General features: G+C 47.6%; 1 protein-coding gene across 4 annotated transcripts in view; it reads left to right on the top strand.

Moving 5' to 3' along the window:
• LOC149340941 (dermonecrotic toxin StSicTox-betaIB1i-like) overlaps positions 1–20,579 on the top strand; it is a 45,340-nt gene that overhangs the window by 9,467 nt on the left and 15,294 nt on the right. The window contains exon 1 of one of the 4 annotated variants that reach the window (XM_089549859.1): positions 3,587–3,763. The exons of 2 other annotated variants lie outside the window; for them this stretch is intronic. The gene's annotated coding sequence lies outside the window, so the exon portion shown is untranslated. Of the gene's footprint in view, positions 1–3,586; positions 3,773–20,579 lie in introns of those variants that run through there. One more of the 4 variants, XM_089549861.1, reaches the window with a different exon arrangement.

The raw sequence follows: 20,579 nt of genomic DNA, 5'->3' as shown, positions 1-20,579 counted from the left end.
GGAAGGTTCTGGGTGGCAGGTGCTGGGCACGTAGGTGAGAGGTGCAGTTTTACTGGTGAGTGTCCGGGGGTGGCAAGGGTTGGGAGGTGTGGAGGCTGTTAGGTGGTAGTCGCTGGGCGGTTAGATGGAAGTGCATTTTTGTCACTGGGTGCCCGGCCATGGGCTTGTGGACGCCGGCAACGGCGCAAGGCCGAGGAAAGAAATGATGATGCTGATGATGATGATTGTTTGTGGCGCAAGGACAGCGTTGGCCAAATTGCGCCATGGCACAAGGCATTTGCGTTTACGCAAAGGGGGGGGGGGGGGGGGGGTAAATTAGCCATTTTTCATGCATTTCACCCTAGACAGACCGAGCACCAGCCAGGGCAAAGCTTGCACCTCTTGTTTAACCGGTGGGTACCCGGTTGCAATGGGGATCGAACCCTGCACCTACCGAATGCGAGGCGAATGCTCAAACCACCAGGCCACCGCTGCGTTTCTCAAGAAAGAACTTTCGAACTGAAAACGGTGTAAATGTTGAAGGCAGGTGCAGGCGCGCACGCGACCACTCGATGCGCAAAGCCACCCAGAATGCTATTACATAAGGAAAGGCTTGGGGCGGTTATTTCTTACTAGAATGCTCAAGTATAACGCAATTCGAAGGAAAGCGATGTGAGTGAGCGGTTATGCTTTCTGAGCCGTAATATTATCATGAAGCGATGAAACCGAAAAGATGTTGAGTTAAAAAATATTCTATTCTCCACATGTGCATCACTTAAGAGCTTTGCGAGTACTTTATAAAAGTACATTCTTTATTTAGAAAGGAGGCCTTGCAGTCTCTCTCTTCGTACGCGATAACGGTGCTTCTAAAAGCAGTTGTCACATCTAAAAAGTTTTCTCCGCGGAGAAACAGAACGGGGACGGGCCTCCCCGTGGACATGGCGTGCCACATAAATTACGCAAGAAAACCATGAAATTAAAGCTGTTTTCTGAAATGCTAGCCTTCCATAGCTGAAGTTCTATAAGGGAAAAAATTAATTGCTCAACGGGGGAGCAAGATGCGTGCTATGTGTTTCCAGTTCTGCAAGCGTGCCACCGCATATGCACATTCACATTTTAAACGAAGCTGCAAACGTGCGGGGTTCGTATTAGTCAAGGTGTTGCCGCGGCAGCACATTAAAAACTGGTTGCATAAGGCCAGTGTAAACTGTTTTAATCTAATGCTAGCTGCCTTTCTAGTGCCATGACAACTGTTCCATCGAGTTTTGAGATAAGTCGCGTTTCTAACCCTACAGCACACCGTAAAAGCTTTACCTGAAAAAAAAAAAAATGAACTGACAAGTAGAAAAGAAACAGGGACGTAACTTACTCCGACCTGGAATTCGCAACACGTGCCCGACGCGTTCTTCCGTGCTGCCTGAAGCGATTCGCGGTATTAAAAGCAGTGCGTTGATAGAACCAGTTGGCATCGAAATCTTGACTTTGGAAGTGATAACGTCTTCGTATGTGACGTGGAAACGACCAACAGGACTAACACGTGTGCCCTGCAAGCGACCCGCCAACACTGATACGTGCTCGCGGGGGGGGCCTGCTCAGCCAAATTAGGCTGAAACGTTCACGTGAGTGTCCCAGCCTGTTTCTGTTGCTTTTGCTTAAAGGTGGGTTCAGACGAGCATACCGGATCGCGGGCGATCCGCCGACCGCCTACCACGTGACGCAAACGTCACTCTTCTGAGTGACCTTGAGCGTGCTGCGCCCATTCGGACTCGGCGCAGTGCATTTACGGTCACTATGAGGAATGATGTTTGCGTGACGTAGTAGGCGGTCCGCGCAGATCGTCCGCGATCCGGTACGCTCGTCTGAGCTCACCTTAAAGGAAACGTTTAGTCCTGCCAGGCCATGCGTATCGTACCTCCGACTAGCTCCAAGTGAACTCAGCGCAGTTTTCGCATTCTGCACTCGCGCGCATTCCATCAACTACCTTCTTCCAGCATTCCATTCGCGTGTTGAAACGGTATTGTACGGTGGTTTTACAGTAGAGAAATTATGCGACGATATCTTTAGCTTCGCAGAAAGAAACCAGGGCGGCATAGGCAGCTCTGACAGTGTTGTTCCCGAATCGCCGTCATATACTGTTCGACAAGATGGTAGCCCGCTCACTGGATTTGTTTGACATCTCACGTGCATACCTTGGGCTTTGTGACATACGCTGGCATAGGAGCGGCATTTTCGTGTTAAGGAAAAATAACATCGCACCATTCGGCTGTTCTCTCTTGCTAATGAGGAGTACTGGACTTTCTTTACCACATCTTCAAAAAAACAAAAATGGCGCAAACGGTGCATGTTAAGACATCTGTGACTGGAGGAAGTTTAAGTTTCACGCTCAGCGTGGCACCTCCCGCTCTAGCATCATACACGTTAGCAGTGCTCAGTGCAGGGAGAGATACTGAAGACAGACGCTTCGTCAGCGGCGAGCAATGTTGCATGACCCCTTTTAAAAAGTTCCTTCGATTTGCAACTGCCGCTTCAACAGCACGTTCATAAGTAGTGCATGTCTCGCTTCAGACAACTGGCGAAAAGTAGTCAGATGAAAGAGAATTTTATTCGGACCCACTATATACAAAAAGGGACCACGGTCCCTCAGAAAAACAGAGTACTGTCAGATAGTGCAAGCTGGCAGCTCATTCTTTTTTGATAAGTTGCATGCGATTCGGTGAGAGTTCCTATCGTGCCTTTTGCTCGAGGTACGTACAAAGCCTCCCATGGCGCTTACAGTGCTTGCATTCTATCTTGGCATTCTGCGGCGCTCTGCAACGCTCAGTGACGTCTTTAGTGCGGGTACGCTTCTTACCGACGCCGTTCTATGAAGAAAGCAGAGGGGAAATACCATACGACGGTTAGGAACGTTATTAGGCATACCGGATGCTTCAGTGAAGCCCACCACTAAATAAAAAAGAAACGATTTTGGAGGTATGAAGAATGCTTTTGCAGCGTAGTGATGCCAGTGTTGGCGGAGATCAGAAAAACAGGTGCTATGATAAACCGACACAGATTTCTATATTAAAAAAAAAAGGCTGCAGCTTTCAAGTGCGCGATTACGGTCACTAAAAGTGCATGAAGTTTGCATTGATGGCGAAATTAAGGTATGTTTTATGTGCTTGCTGAAGGCGTGACACGCGCGGAAATTGCGCCTTATCTAAATAGTAAAACATCGGAACAGGATTCCGCTTCTTCATCTTCTTTTTGCTTCAAGTAGCATAGGTGGAATTCCATGACGCGATGTTCCTCACGACACTGGCTTCGTCTACGCGCCTTTCTAACGTCTGCCATAGCAGTTAAGATTCTTTTTTGAGGCGGTGCCAGAGAAAAGTGCGATGCAAATGCTAGTACTCGGCTGCCTTCTTTATCCGCTTTTTTTTTTTATCGCTACGGGTTTCTTTAGTAGATCTATGGCTCTAGTCAGTCGCAGTTGCGTGCTGCGCCTGAACTGTAAGCCCAATCTCAGTTTTCGCGCCCTTGAGCCTCCCCAGATATGCAGCTTGTTTACACCCCCTTATCGTTGTCCACTTGCTTTCCGAGGCTCTTCACATGACGCGGGGCAAAAATCACAGCCAGCGCCACCATTTGTCGAGCTACTGCCTTCGAGCAGGCCAGAGGTGTCCTCAATTATATCAGGGATACTGACGTCCGCACAGCTATCGTCAGTACCGACGGTACTTCACTATTTCAGGCTGCTGTTGGAGAACCCGCAAAGGTGCAATAAGAAACAAGCACATCACGTAAGGTAGGATAGGTAAGGGCTTCTCTATTTCTTAGTCGCTGAAAACTGCCCGGTACGTCGGCATGAACTCAGAACACGGAAAAAGGAAAGTATGTTTTAATAGTTCCAGGAGCTGAACTGGCAAATGAGAACGCTCAGTCCGTACTCGGAATGGATCTTTGTAGGTTTGTTTGCTTTTTAGATCGCAGCTCTTAGGCGCCTGTTCGTGCGTTCCGCGTCGTAGTCGGGGTCGGTGTAACACGCCACGTGACAGGTAGTAGCAGAGCGATACGCCACCTGCCACGGCGAGAGCTCAGGAATGAACAGCTGGAAGGTGGCTCCTGCCACGGGAAGATCCCGGTAGGTGGATAGCAGCGTAACACACAACGTGCCAGCGGTGGCAGGCGGCAGTGTGACGAGGTGCGTTCAAATTTCGGGTTACCGACTATCGTAACCGTCTGTAAATTTTTTTCTTTTGGCGTACGCTTATGTTCGTCTTTGGTATCGTCCCAGTCCTTTAATGCTTTGAGTACGGTATCGTGGTCTGTGAGAAACGCCGCTGAACGAAGGGCCCCGGGTTACTGAACACTAGTTAGCTTTGGACAATTAACGTGCACAGAAACCGTTAGAGAAGGCGGAAAATCCCATTTTTCGCTGGGACCGGCATGCAGCTGCCGTGGCAGTGTATCGAACTCATGACCTCGCACCCGTCAGGGAAATGGAATAGATACTTAGCCACACAAAAAAAAGAAAGTTATTATTTGATTCCTGGCCTTCACTCCCACACACAGAGCGAAAGTCGCTTTCAAAGGAGCCTTGGCGAGATAATCGTCACACATTTTTAGAGTTTCAATAATCGTCTTGATCACTGTAGACCTTTTCACAAACAATTCAAGGAGTGCTGCCATAGTGGCCATTCCCCTATGCTTGCAATGCTTTCCTCAAAGTATGAAAAACTGGTTTTTCCGGGGGCCGTAAAAAGGCCTCTAGCTACAGCAGAGAGTCATTGTTTCCTTTTCAAGGCGGGTGGGGTACAATATTAAGTAGCCTATAGAAGGTAGCCGAAAGTTGTCGTGTTTTGTAAGTGTACACGGCTGCTTTCAGATGTCTTCCGTTATTGTGCAACACGGTGCAGCGCAGTTCTGTTGGCAAACTCACTATATTAAGAGGCGCTCAGAGCATGAACAACATGAAAAGCCAACAACGACACAGGATAAGCACTTGTCCGTTGTCCCCGCCGTGATTTTCTGTGCAATAACGGAAAGTTCCCTTAATGAGACCCAAAATTATCCATTTCAGGCACTTTTTTCTTGCAGCAGCTGGAACACTCCGTCAGTTTGAAGAAAGTAAGGGAATTTCCGTTCTTGAAATTTCTGCAACTCTGCGAAAAATCTCTTTCCGCCAAATAATCTCTCTCAAATTTTCCTAAAAAGGTAAAATTCCCGAATCGAACATCCCTGCGTCCCTGTTCGCTTGTCTCGTTCGTTTCGGGGCGTGAAACCATTATCGCGGTACCAAAAACCCCAAACCACGACCCTAGTCATCACTTATTTCATGCGCGAAATGAGCGCCAGTATAACCAACGTCCTTAGTTTTCCCAAAAGCAATTTCACTTTATCACAAAAACTAACCGCCATGCGTTGAAGCGCTCTGATGAATTTTCATTTGGGATTTTTCTTTTTCTGGAAACTTAGAGGAATTCGTCTGGTGTTGCTTTCCGCGCATAAGGCACAAAATTCAGCGACTGCCAAGAAGACACCGCGCTTTCGCGGGCGTCCATTCCGTAGCGATATGAAATTCAAGGTGACGCCTCTTTCCTCTCATTTTTGTTTCCTCCCTTCTTATCGTCCGCTTTTGCAGATTTGCGTCTGCAGAACCGCGTCGCTTCGCTGCACGCGTCGCGTCAGCCTGTCGCCCATAGCGCTCCCCTTGCGGGCACCGCACGCCTGAGTCCCTCATGATGCAACAGGTGCTCTAAATTGCTTTTAGGTTAGTTGTCTCGCATCTGACTTCGAGCTAAGCTCGTTTCGGATCAGTCTAGTTTTGTGCCGAGTTGTGTCCGCACCTGGTCACGTGATCGCACCGCTCGTAGCCTTTGCCGGTGGGGCTCTTGAGACTGCGACCGTTTCAGGCAAGTGTTATTCTCCTGTGCGAACGTATCGAAAATACTGGTGTTCAAAGGAACAAAATCCTTCATTCCCTTTTCTTAGTTATGTCGGACTGCTTCTATGAGGTCAAAGGTTAATAGTACTCAGGGTTCATTTGACATGGCGGGCTCAATTACGTCGTATCGCCGCTCCATCATTCGTTGCACGCTCATCATTTAGTTTACATCCTCCAGTAGCAAATGCATAAGTTAATCAATTAATACCCTTGCGTTGGTCACACGCTCCAATTTAAGAGGTTGAGTTGCGTTTGAGGTGATTGCTGAATACTGGTGGGACTATAGCCTCGAGATAAATGTCGGCAATCGTTCCTCCAATATATTCACAACAGAAGTCGCCGTTTATGGCACAGTTCAGTTTCCATGTTCTGGGGTTGTCGCTTAGTGTCCTGCATGTTCAGCTCACTCTTTGACTATCGTGACAGAATTTGCCAGTCTTAAGATTGCGCCGACGCACAAAGGTTCTTTTTTTTTTTTGGAGTGCATGTACAGAGTTATGATCACTGCGCTTGTTCATAATGGGTTCATGGGTTTTAAAGAATATACAGACGTATTATCCGCCCCATATCCACACGAAAAAATTCCCGGGTGATCAATTCGACTGATGCGTTAGGATGTGTTCATATGCCTTTGAATGCGTTACCATGTGGGCACCAACTTCGTGAGCGTTTTGTGTTGACGAGCTGAATTCATTTACACCAATGACAATGTCAGTTCTTTGTTACCTTGCTGTCGTGGCTCAAATCCCGCGCCATTCCTTGTGACTTGATTCATGCTTCTCAGATGGCGCTTCCTTGCGCCTTTCATTTGGGGACCACGTGCCTGAATGCTCTTGCGTTTGAAAGCAGATGAAAGCTGATGAAGATGACGATATCCTAAGCATAGCACGAGGGGCTGGCAGTTGAAGCCTGAGGACATCATCATCATCAACAACAACACGCGGGGTGAAAGGCTGCGGCTGAGAACGAGTGGTTTGCAGCGGCAGGCGAAGCTGATCTGTTCGCTCCACCACGGGTTCAAATCCCGCTCGAGACTATGTGTTTTTCTGCTCATGCTTTCTCGGAGGGTTCAGAGAAGGACAAAGACGGACAATTTTGGCCCACAAGGGCATTCTTATGCGAACGAATTAAAATAAGTCCTCCAGACTTTCCAGTCTCCCCCAGATCGAGAAAGCGGCGGCGAGAAGCGCCAGCATTCTCGAGGGCGCCCAATCCCTGGCCCAGTGCTGACAGCGAGGATCACACACACTAGTCCAACCTGCACCAGACGATTGCGCAGCAAGGTGTAAGGTATATGTAAGGTACCTATGGTATGGTATGGTAGGTATGGTATGGTATGGTAGGTATGGTAGGTATGGTAGGTATGGTAGGTATGGTAGGTATGGTAGGTATGGTAGGTATGGTAGGTATGGTAGGTATGGTAGGTATGGTAGGTATGGTAGGTGTAAGGTACCTTACAGCAAGGTGTAAGGTGTAGTGCCCGCGCCCGCGGGCACTACACCGGAATATATAGTAACAAGCGCAAGGGGCGACGAGGAAAGAACGAGCCAGCGGTGGATTGAACAAATGAGAGAACGGCAGGCGAGAGTTCATGCTTTGCAGTTAAGATGCCGGTTTTTACTAGCTTAACAGGTTAAATTTACGCGCGCAAGCGGGCCACTTAGAGGGTTATGGGGGTCTCCTCGTGGCGCCTATAGAAGAACTAGGGTGTACGTTATCTGCCAGCGGCGCAGGACACTGTATATTTCCACCTATATATCTTACACCGCGCCACGCAAGTAGATGGATACAGATAGACAGACAGATAGATTTATGGATTGATAAAGACATACGATAGACAGGCAAAAGTCCGACAGACCGACGGACCGACGGATAGACGGACAGATGGATATATTTCCCTTTTCATCGGTGAAGTGACGCTGTCACATGGCTGACGAGTGCAAAACCTGAACGTGTCTTCTTAGAGATGCTTATGGCAATTTACATCGTGCCAGGGCACGTTTTCGAGAGCGCTACAGATATCCGATTCGATTTGCTCTCGCCGACCATCGCACCAATGCGGGACTTTTCAATTACGACATAAGGCGAAGACGCCTGCTACCCCGGGGAAAACTGCACCAAAACTTGGAGGGAACAGAATGCGTATGATTTTCTCATTTTATTTCTTTTTCACCAGTCGCAAAGAAACTGTTTCTGACAGGAGCAGTGCGTAGATCAACGTGTTTCCTTTCATGACACTACAGCCGCTGTAAACATAGGCAACTGCCGTTAAATACATAGAAATTATTGGCTCATTTCGAGTCACGATACCAGGCCCCAACGAATCAAAAACAATTCACTTGCACAGTGCCTTCGAAAAGCGAAACACAAGCTCAAATTAGGTGTGCTGGCACATATTTGAATGAGCTACCCGCAAGCTTTCGGGACAGAACAGATACTAATTAATTAGGGCTCTGTTTTAGAGAGGACATAATGGTCTCAAGGTTTCAGTAGTACGATCGACGCCTACTTCAAGCAATGAAGACTCTTCCCCTTTGTTAAGCTTCTATAGGGAGTCATTCAACGAAACAACTGTCAAAAATTAGGCTCTAGTATGTAGAAGGACTAACAAGTGACCCGCAGCAACACGCCTTGTAGTTGGCCACATGCCCCAAAGGGAAAGGATATAAGTGGGATTGCAGTTCCCGGCTGCCACCACAGCCACAGATCTTGAAGTCGAGGTTTTAACGGAAACCCATCTGACCGGGAATAGATATGAAGGCAAGGGCAACACCGAGCAAGGACGAGAAGTTCTTGAAGGCTCAGCTCCCGCGCGCGGGAGTCTTGCTCGCAGCGAGAATAGATGCAAAAAAGTGGCTATTTATGCTTGAAGATTTGCCTTAGGCAACGAACATACGCGTTAGGGAGGGCGCTACCATTGCGATTAAGTGTATTCTAAGTCGTTTGAATGAGGAGGGATTCAGACATAGAAGCACTGGACGATTCTTTCCTTTTCAAAATGCGCACGTTGCTCCAATCTATGTCATGCTTTTTGATAGCAGAGTGCTCGGTGAGTGTACTGGACGATACTTTCTTGTTCTTAACGTCGTTGCGGTGCTGTTTCAGTCTCTGCGCAAAGATTCCACTTTCACCCATATACGCATGGTCGCAGCCTTCGCACGAAATACTGCAGATTAAGGCCGGAATTTTTTTTCTTTTCCGGCCCCAAAGTGACTATCCTATGACACCTCAAAGCCAAAAGACCGCAAGGTGCGGGCCAGAAATCCACTTATTTCTGGCTCATAAGGAACAGGTGCGTGTTTCTCGACAGCAGGGCCACTCTAAACTCTGTTATGGTGAATTCCAATGGCAGATCGGGATCAAGTTTTTCTGCTCGGTTTGGATCAGTCGTATTCCAATGGTAAAATGGGAGCGCGAGTTGTATGTTCCAATGGCAGATCGGGATCAGGCGTAAATCCCGGATCGCTCCGTGGAGCAGCGATTCTTGATCTGCCGAAATCGGCGGATTTGACCGGAACCTCGCGTGACGTTTTCTTTTCCGCCGCGTCTACTTCCTGTCGCGACCGGCAGCAGACGCTTCGTTCCTGTCGTCGCTACGTGGTCAGCCGGGCGAGCCGGGCACTTTCCAGTCAACAGTGGACGGCAATGATCTTGCTTCGAGCCGTGCGGCACTAATTTTGCTTCATGGAAGTGACAGTTCCGACTCGGGCACTGAAAGCTCAGAGTCCAGCAGTGAAGATTCGTCTGAAACGGACAGCGAGTGTGAAGCTGCCGGCCTGTATATGCCTGCCGCCGGCGTCAGAAAAATGCGCTAATATTCTTTGTTCGCGTTCATAACAAGCCCTGGAGTAGAGGAATGTAACAAATGAATCATTTTTGAGGATCGTTGGCCAATACCGAGTTGCTGGTAGAAGTGATAACTGCGATACAAGCAAATTTCTTCCTGATGCCCAGTGCGGCTGGCCTGCTGTCTGCTAGCTCCGCTGTTGGAGGCGTCGCAGAAATCGACCATGTCTTTATTTTATTATGAGACGAGGAGCACAGTAAAACGGTGACGCGAGTAGCACCTTTACTACAGCGCTGGCCAATTCCGAAGCGCCCTCAGCTGCGGCATCGATGAAAAACAGTTAGGCTTAGCGACGACTACGGTTTAAGTCGTTTAAGTCGAGAGAAGACTCAAAAACATTCAATATCAAATGGCGATTGTAGCAGTAAAACTATGGCAAGGTGTACCCAATATCCTAATAATGCAACCAATTGGGCTAATTGGTTCCCGTTCATTTTACACTGCGCTGTGTTCAGAAACAGACACGAAGCTTCATACGACACGGACGAAGCGCAGACTATCAAGTGTATTCTACAAGGAACGTCAGTACGTATAGAGACCAATAACAATTCATCAGGTCAACGAGATAAACAAGTTTTGTTGTCTTTCACCACTTGTTATGGGAGGCCCGTTTTTGTGGCCCTGATAAGTTCGATTTCCTTTTCCGGCTGGGTCAGTGAAGGACATCTGATGCATTTTTCAGAGGATTGCATAAAAATGCGCAGGGACACTTAATTGTATTCTGTGTTTGCAGTTCAAGAAAATTAGCACCTCTTGATGATTTTCCCGGAAATGACGTCACTTCCTGTCCGATGCCGTCATTTACCTCCAGCCAATAGGCGACTTTAATGACCAAAGACGCATCGCATTAAAAAGCTTCCCAAAGCTTCCCAAAAAAGCCAATAGTATGGCTGTGTCATAGGCATACTAGCAAGACGGCACAGCCTGGCGTAGTCTCTTTTGTCTCTGCTTTAAGGCACTGTTACCCCCCCCCCCCCCCCCCAAATTTAGCTTCGCGCTTTGGCATATATCTTGAGACCGCATTTCCACGAAGCATCCTGCTTTCTTTTTTGGATTCTCTACCCTATGTCTAGTCAGCTTTCGCGTGGCTTCCTCAGAAAGAGCCCATTATGAAAGAAAGAACGATTCACGGAATATCCCGCTGTGATGCGCCTGGTTATTAATGAAGTCGTAGAGCCTACGCTATTCGGCAGTTCTTCCAGCCGGACTAAAGAAAAACGTAAGAAAAGGTCGAACGCGTCCCCATTGTGCTGTGCATTTTATCTTGAAACTAACGGAAAGAAAAGAGCGTAACGTGGGCGCGGCAATGCCGACATACACACGGTGGCAGAGGCCTATCTCTACAGTCGCAAATTGATTCGGACGGCCTGAGATGCAGTGCGGTGGTCGGATCGCCTGTGCGGAACCCGCACAGATCCGCCCGGACCGGTTGCCGCGGGAAGGCTCGCACTCGGCCGCAGTCACGTCATTAAGCGGCCTTAACCGTCCGCGGCACACACGAGGGCAAAGGATAATAAAGCGCACTTCGAGGTGTTCACCAGAAATCGCTGTGGGCCATCAGGGAGGCACGCGAAGGAAAAGGGTGAGGGGGCTAAAGCTGCCGCGGCGGAAGCGGCCTGAGAGGAGAAGAGTAGGAAGGAAGATGAAAAAAAAGCGGAAGGAACGATAAGAAAAGAGATTCGGTTCTGGGTCGCATGGCGCTGTGTTGTTCGTTTAGGGAGGAATTAAAGAAAAAGGAAAGAAAGAAGAGGCGGCGTGGTGGAGGACGCTCTGGTGGGCAGCGAACCGTCCACGTGAGTTGCTCGTCTGACCGCTGGGCGAGGATGGACGGTGAGGGTCCGGACAGCACAGGGGGTGACATTCGTGGTTCACCGACGTCAGTGGGTGCCGGAGCGCTCCGCTCCGTTGCCCTGTCTCCCATCCATCGGATACGCAGAAGAAAGCGGGGGAGGGGAGGATAAAGACGCGGACCGTTGACAGAATGAATGCTCAGAGACTTCTCTTCCATTCATTTCGATGTCTTCAAATGCTGGCTGCAGTTGCACCTTTAGCGGTGAATGGCAGATTATTCAAAATCAAGACCTCAGTTCGAAAAAGAGAACTTGTATATCAAACACATCGGTCCCATCACGCTGTAAGAGAAGAAGTAGCTCAAGTGCTAGATGGAACAGTGCTGTTAGACGCAGTGGTGTTAGACGCAGTGTTGTTGAATTTGATTGCAGCAACAGGAGTTTTAGCACAGACTTTTTTTTTTCTTGTTTTCAAATGACCTATTACTGAAAAAAGTGAAAAAAGAAAGAATAGAGGGTGAAGGGTGGCAAGGGTTTGGATTCTAAGCGCATTAAGTACCTGATTTATATTTTTTCCTTTAGGCGTACGCTTGTCGCGATGAGTTGTAGAAAGTGCTCATAATCGCGCCATTCCATGATTCACGATAGTACGGCGTTTCTAACGCTATGAAGTAAAGTTTAAATTCAGCCCCACTCCCCCTTCTGGCAACTAGGAAGCGACAACTTCCTGACCGAATGCACTGATGGGCGGATAGAGAGAGAGAGAATGGGCGGAGAATGAAAGATGGACGAAGGCAGCCCGCGCTACATCACCGAACTCAAGCGTGCTGTACCCTACGGCGAGCTGCACGACAGCAGGAAAGCCACCGCCACGTTTCGCGACATTACTGCGCCCCAACTGCGCACAGGGGACCAGAGGGCTTTCAAATGCGCGGGGCCTACGAGATTCCGGTGTTCTAAAGGCCAAAGAAAGAAATTTATGAAAACGAGCGGCGTGTGTTCATGCGCCCGCTCTTTGCTTCGTTTTTCCTTTGCATGCAATGTTGCTGTAATGAAAAAAAAAATACAATAAAGCACGCGTAAGAAGCTACAGCCAGTGGACATGGGCGTGCTGCAACAACGCATGCTGTTATGGTCGGTTTGCTTTTTGCGTGCGCAAATGCTTCTGTCCTCCGGACGTAGCTCGTCAGCGTTCAGGAAGAATGCTTGGACAGCGCATTACAGAGCGGTCGCTGAATACCATTCCAGGTGACGTGCTGAATCGACTGACTTTGTCTGCTTTTCGTGATGTGTTTGTAGCAGCGCAGGACCGGCATGAAGGGCAAGCAAATATACAAAACTTGGCGCAGCTAAAGCAATCAACGATGGAAGCACATACTTTTTGTGACGGTGAATCGCATTCTTTTGCTTTTTTATGTGATCCATGCTGTCGTTCTTTTTTCGAGAGCAAGGGGTAATAGGGAATGTGGGGGCTAAGAGTAATTCATATTCTTTTTCTTTGCCTCTACTACACTCGTCGCGGAACAGCATCTTTTCGTATGACCTCCTTTGTTTCCAGGAAGGACCTTTTTTGTCGTGCTGCTCGACTGGGTCGTCAGTAGATGTGCGTCGTCAGTGCATGCTTTTCAGTTCACCCGTTCCTTTGATGAAGGCCCAAAACGGAACAGGCGCTCGAAACGCAGCCTTGCGTTTCCGCTAGGCCCCAAGACCACCATAATTTTAATGAGCGATTTAATGATATTTACGGAGGTTTAATAATTAAAATTATTGGCAGGTTCTGAAGAATGCCCAGCAAATTGTCAGTTTCTATATGAAGCCCAAGGTGTTCTATCAGGGACATGAAGTGCCATAAATGTGAATGAGCTGTGAAGATTAAACATGCACCCCATTTAAAGCAACCACGATGTCCGGTCATTAAATCTGCCCCCGAAGGCACCTAGAGAGTTTATACACCAGCCCCTCATGGGAGCGCAAAAGAGTGCCAGGCAACAGCTGTGGAGAAAGCTTCGGCTAGAAAATATTCGAATCAACCCAAATTTTTGAATGTGCGATGAGAGAAAGGTCCACAGGTCACCGTCGTTTGGAAAGGCGATATATGTACGGCGACCACAACTTCGCCTAAATATATCTGCGTGTGATGCACCTGTTGAAAAATGAAAGGGCATGATGATAGCAAAGGGAATACAGAATAAGAAGAATTACGGAATGTAAAGAAAATTCAGTCTTTAAACTGCTTAGAAACGGGAAGCACTAAGCCTTCTGAGACTTCACCAGGATGCGTTGTTTGACAAGATGGTCATTCGCGGTTTTAACAAGGCTGGTAGTGCTATTTAGGCAATCACAGCACAAGCATGACGGGAATGGCGCCGCTCCTGTGGTTTCCGTCTTGTGATCGCTTAAATGTTAGCTGAGTACGTTTTCTTCAAGCTGCTGTGACTTCACTCATAGCTCATAAACGTTAGCGCATCTGTGAAAGCAGCAGAGCCAGTTCTTGGGTGGCAGGCAGGCGCACCCACAATCTGCCAGGAAGCCAAGTCTTACTCAAGTGCCGCAGGCGTTGAATACATGCAGCATGCAGACCGATACGTTCCTGCCGCTGTAACATAGCGTGTTTTTACTAACAAAGTTATGAGTGAAACAAGATGTGTCAGCCATTAGCAGCGAGGCAGCAAAATGCCAAAACTCGAAAGCAATAAGCTCAGAGCATCACAAATCCACTTGGTCTCTTCACTTCTTCACCTTGGTCTCTTCAAAAAGTGGTGATGCCGTGCTTCTTCTAAATGCAAAACATCTTGTAACGCCGGAGTATTTTAGCCAATGAGTGAACATAAAATTAACAAATGATCATACAGAGCCACCAGCCATAAGGACGAGGATTCAAACAACAATCTGAGCATTGGAGCAGGAACAATCTTATCTTATAATGCCAGCAGCTGTTCGATCGTCCTCAGCTTTACTATCACTGGTTGTATCGCCTGGGCGATTGAATGCCTGTTGATTTTCCACGGACTGAAGCACAGATATCTTAATGTGACCACAGGGAATATCAAGAAAGCATTTCGTACATCGGACATCCATGTGCTGCCTCTGGCCATGCTATATACCGTGAGCGATTTTTCGCAGGAGCTGTTTAATCAGTGATCGAAAAAACACGGGTCATGGCAGTAGCAGAGTAAAAGACCCATGACGTCAAACTTTCGTAGGTGTTCTGCCATTTCGGCGGGTCATTGCTTTTAGAGAGGACGAAAAACCAATGAGAAAGGCGGTCTTTTACATCTCCAAGTATTCGCTTAATTACGCTGTCACGTACTTCAGTGGTAGAAAACAAAGCGTAGAAGAGGAGAAAATCGTGCGCTCAACAGGGTCATCTGTTGCTTCGTCCCTGACGCCGTTGTTGCCCTCTTCCTCGGCTTCACGTTCTTACGTTCGTTGAGCGACCTCGACCTTCGTGCGGGCAGGCTTCAAACGTTGCTCTCCGTCGAAGAACAGGTCAGCACCTTGTTTGGATCCCCCGTCCGAACGCGTGTCAGAAGAGCATGCAGGAAGCGCCGCGCAAGACGCGTCATGCTGTGAGTGGGAACGGTTGCCCGTCCCTTTTCTGTGAAGCACGCGTAGAGGCGGGGGTGGGAGTGGGGGGCAAGTTAGAGTGGGGGGATGGGGTGTAGACGACCGAGGTCTGTTCCATCGAACTGCTCCCGCTGCGGAGGTGGTAAGTCGGTTCCAGCAGAGGCGCGCACGTCGGCGGCCACAACTTCTTCAAGGTTCGCTGTGCGGCCTGCACTGCTTTTCGGCGATGCCGATGCGGCTGACAGCCCTGTACGAAAACGTGCGCTTTATTCCTTCGTCGGCGAGTCGTAGGAACAAGTTCTATTACGTGCAGGCACAAGCATTCGGCCACCTGTAACTATTCTCGACAGTTTGAAAGGCTTGAAGTCAGCTTCGACCGCTCTTTTCGACTTCTCTTGGGTCAGCACATTCAAGGATTTTACTTCTGAATACCAAGCAGGTATGAGTTTTCTAAGAAAAAACTGATACTTACCGGTACTTTCCTATGGAGCAGAAACGTGGAGGCTAACAAAGAGGGTTCAGCTTAAGTTAAGGACTTTAGCCGACTTTAAAAAAACATCTGTTTGCTTGCTGTTTTTTTTTCTGCGGACAGTGTCTTAACTAGGAAGTTCAACGTTCAAGTTAGGTCATCTAGCCATTAATCTGTTTCTTTGTTTCCGTATCATCTTGAAGATTAACAAATTTTCAGTATGCCAGCTGTATTAGTGTACCTTCACGTTGAGCTGATAGAGCGTTTGAGCAGATAACCAACAGTTTGAACGTATTGTAAAACGTTGCTACGAAGTTGAGCGACATGCCTGCTTGCACGTATATAGCTATGATTAGGCAACGAACAAACCAGTAATTTTTAATGATTCTGAACTTCGTGAGCTTTACCCACGAAAAAAAAAACAGTAATTCTTAATGATTTTAAACTTCGACAGCTTTACTGCTACTGATCCCAAAAACTTTGAACGTGACCAATATCCGACTCAAGTTTGCCACATAACTCCAAGTTCGCGCTGCCCGATAAGGAACTGGCCTATTTAGAGACGATACGAGTGTTGCGATGAATTTTTTCTTTTTATTTTTCGGGGTTGGTGTTTGTACTGCATTTTAATCATCCGCAAATAATAATCACTAAGCCGCATATACTCGATGTTGCCCGTAAGAAATCATTTACTTCAAAGTAATAGCTGGTTCTTTGTATCGATTTCTTTATCTCAGTTCCTCGTCTTGTACGCTGTTGTAAGCCATATCCCCAAGATAAGTTGAAAAACGAGCCCCGCATGCTTGCGAATGACATGTTTTAACTCGGTATCTTCTTCACCCATTGGCGTCACAGGGCAGGTGCGTCATGAGCGCAGTTTCAGTGCTAAGCAAACTTGCGAGCCAAACGGCGGCCTAAATAGCGTTACCGATAGAGATACTCCCGCTGTTCGGCGCTAATAATGGACGGATAACGACATGATAGCTTTGTTGCAGTCACTATACAGGCTATATAGATAAGTCAGGGCTGGCCTTGTTTTTTTTGTTTTATCCGAGTGGAAACCATTTTAGGGGCTTGCATTGCTAGGGCAAAGCATACCAACGTTTCTTATCTCGACCATTTAGAGACCGGTTACTGCGCACCGCCGACGCTCTGTTAGGAAATCTGAAAGCCCGTCCTGGAACTTGTGTCGGCTGTATACACGGTTTGAAACAGTTACACAAAGCATTTGCTCATAGCGTTGGGTTTGATATCTGGCTCCGCCTATTATGATGGATCCTCGGGTAACCAGGTTAAGGCTGCTGCTTTGCCGCTATTTGTTCCTTAGCCACGTGGCGAAAAAAATCGCCCTCATGGTGTACTTTGCATTCCATGTAACACGCGTACTGAGAAGCAGTATTCAGCTGTTGGTTAGTGTTCCACCGCTGGGTCATATAAACAGAACGCGTGGTAGGGTTCTGCGTCACGGAGATACGAAGAACTCGTCGCGCCTCACGGCTCTCTTATATGGCGTCCTATGCAGATGTAAGCGCAGAGCGAAATGCTCTTCAGTTCCTTGAAGGGGGCTGACGTAAACCAGATCGCGAGCGTTGTACTCAGGGAGAAGCGGAGCCGCCGTAGACGCCTGCCGATGGTGTCGGTGAAGGTCGTGGTCGACGGGGGAGGTGGGGAAACGGTCGGAGCGCACATCATCTGTCTATTGCTCTCGTTGGTTCGAGAAAAACATGGCAGGCGCAAGAATTCGCGCCACTGAATTTCCATGAACGCAACATAAGGTGCCGTTCTGAACCAGACGCTAGGCGAAAAGAACTTGAATGCCTTCGCGCGGGAACCTTCAGACGTGGCAGAAACTCCTGTTGCACGAGTAACAAATATTCGCTAACTTAATTTGCCACTCTTAACTACATTTCCTTCAAAGCAATGGAACGTTTTCAGCATTATTTGCCCGAGGCTCCTCTACGAAGACAGGTCGCCACGCCGACGGTTTGGGAAATGTCTCGTCCTCAAATCGACATTAAGGCTGTTTTTGAACATCATAAATAGTTTCCACGAAGAATGTCATACTCGCTGTGTTTTGCACGCTACTGAATGATGCAGTGACTGCGGGTTGATTGAATAAATATACGGTAAACCGATTAACGTAAAATGACACTCTCAGAAGATTAGCTGAGAGAAGGCGGCCGTGGCTCGCACAGGGCTGTGGCAAATGGAAATTGCTAGCAGAGGCCTTTGTCCTACCGAAGGCAAAAATAGAGAAGTGGGGATGAAAAAGAGCATGTTGATGTTAGGGTATTTGTATTCCAATGCAGCTATTGTGGCCAATAATTGTCTTTATGCATTGTTAATCTCACTCAATAGAGAGTTTAACTGCCAGATCACTGCACAAGTAATGGTCACTGTTTTCCTGTAACGCAGAGATAATCAATTTAATTCTGTATTTAATTATATACCTTTAGATTTGCTGCTTAATCATTTTTTGTGTTCTTCCTTCAGCAGCTGTGTGGTCTTGTTATCTATAAATAAATCACCTAAGAATACTCTAGTTTGCGTGTTTTCATCTATTCTACAATGAAGCAACGCCTCAGCTCAAGAGAATGGCTTTTGTTAAAAGAACCTCTTAGTGGTCAATACAGAAAATGCTCCTAGATCAGTTTAGATCTTAAAGAAATTTGCTTCGAGTATCACTCTACTTAGCACTGAAATAAGAAGCACTTGAGTACGGAGGTGCTTGGGACAAGCATACGGTACTGATCGTTTGGTAACATTTGCAGCTTATTAGCCTTATTTTTTTTTTTGGCAGTGGAACAAGTGATGGCTGGTGCTCCATGATCGGAGCTTAGTTGAGCCAGTCAGCTGTGTGTGTGTGCATATATATATATATATATATATATATATATATATATATAGGGTGTCCCAGCTAAAAGTAACCAAGCTTTTAAAAAAGAAGTGTCCTAGCCCCGTGAGACCAACTGAGGGTTGTTGCCAGTAGCGTGGTTCTTTTTTGTATTTCGCGGGCTTTCTTTTCAGGCAAATAAAAGAAGCTGTATCAGTGGTACTTGGTTGGAAACACCGCAACCGGTTATTTTTCTATGGGATCTACAATTCCTGCATTGACACTTTCTTCCTAAAGGCAATAGTTAAAAAGTTAGCTAATCAGTCGCTGCTAATTAATTACGTTTGCACAATAACAAAAATTCCGCAGACTAGGACACGCGACTGGCAACAACCCTCAGTTGGTCTCACGTTGCTAGGACACTTCGTCTTTTTTAAAAGCTTGGTTACTTTTAGCTGGGACACCCTGTATATATATATATATATATATATATATATATATATATATATATATATATATATATATATATATATATATATATATATATATATATATATATATATATATATATATATGCTCAGATATGTTCTCTACATAGTTCCAACAAAAACGGTTCCGGTTTCCGCACGTCACGAATGCTATTCGAAGAAAAACGTGCTTTACTCGGCAGATACGTCGGGATAAAACAAAAAGCCCTGGGACTGCAAATCTGACGTCTTAGCCATTACGCCCCGACTGTTTTCTTTTTTACATATTGGTGTTTATTGTAGTGAGTTATCATTCGTTAACTGCGCGTGTTGGCTAATGGAGAACGTTTATGAGTCAATCTTTCATATAACGCAAGTTTCACATTTGCGTTGTGACCAGCTCCTTCCAATGAAGGATTAACCTGAGCTTTCGGTACACTCACACCCAAACTAATGCGTAACTGCCAGCATACCCAAAACGTGAAAAAAATGTAAAACAAACAGTTAATCAAACTTCGCTTGGATTCGCCGGCGTTAACAGCATCTTTTCACATGTTATAAACTGTAACATCAGGGGATCGGGCTAGCACATTTCACTAAAGTTTTTGTACGTCAGCGAAATCACGGGGGGACTCAAAGGAGCGCTCTCCGACTGACAACGCATCAGCGTCAGAATGTTGTGCCACCATGCAAGGGCACATGCAGCCTGTCAGCGCCACCATGCACCCTAACTAATTCTGTTAGTAGAGCCAGCGGTGTTTGCTTACGGACAGATGAAATTCTGAAACTTCACTGTGCCTAGAACGATGATGATGATAGCAGGCATGTAGCAGATAAGTGATATGCCTATAGACATTTCAAGATTAGTTACGCGTGCACAACTCATGAAGCGGTAGCAGTTGGTTACAATCCAGCCCTAGCACAGCCCCTCACACACCGCCTTCCCTCGGGCTGTACGTCTGAGGAGGCAGAGGAAACCGCCATCGCCCTAGCCCTTGTACATTCCAATGCAAACTACATCTTTAGCGACTCCAAAACGGCTCTGTTCAACTTCGCGAGAGGCAGGATTCACGCCCCTGCTTGGAAGTTGTTGAACACCCCCTCCAAAAACTTACCACGCAGGGTAGAGCTCCAGTGGGTGCCGGCTCACTCTGGGAATCCAGGAAACGAGGCTGCCGATAAATTGGCCCGAGGTTTGATTTGCCGGGCTCAGGACGGCCTCGGTCCAGGTTTCTCGAGAGAGCGGGCGCACACCTTTGCAGAGCTCACGCAAATGCCCCGCTTGGACCGTCGGACTTACCCTCCTCCACACCCCTCCCTTACCCATTCCCAACAGATCCTCTGGAGACGCCTCCAGACCCGCTCTCTCTCATCCCCTCAGCTGCTATCTCTCTACTGTGGCACCTCCCCTGCATGCACCCTGTGCGGCGACCCTCACGCCACACTCTCCCACATCCTTTTCGGCTGCCCTGCTGATCCTCCCCCGCAGGGACAGCCCGCGTTATCAAGTTGGGAGGACTGGGAGGTCGTGCTCTCGTCTCCGGACCCGCCATCGCAGCTTGCTGCGGTGCTTCGGGGTGCCGACGTCATGGACAAACACCGCATGAACGTTACGACGTAGAGTGGGACCGTGCGGTGGTCCAGGGACCCAAGGGGGGTCTAAACACACTTGCCATGATAAAGTTTTTCTCTCTCTCTCAAGAT

This window comes from Amblyomma mixtum, chromosome 6 (genome assembly GCF_055824585.1).
Source record: "Amblyomma mixtum isolate Tamu chromosome 6, ASM5582458v1, whole genome shotgun sequence".
In the NCBI taxonomy this organism is placed as follows: Eukaryota; Metazoa; Arthropoda; class Arachnida; order Ixodida; family Ixodidae; genus Amblyomma; species Amblyomma mixtum.
This window is presented reverse-complemented; position numbering and strand designations above follow the sequence as displayed.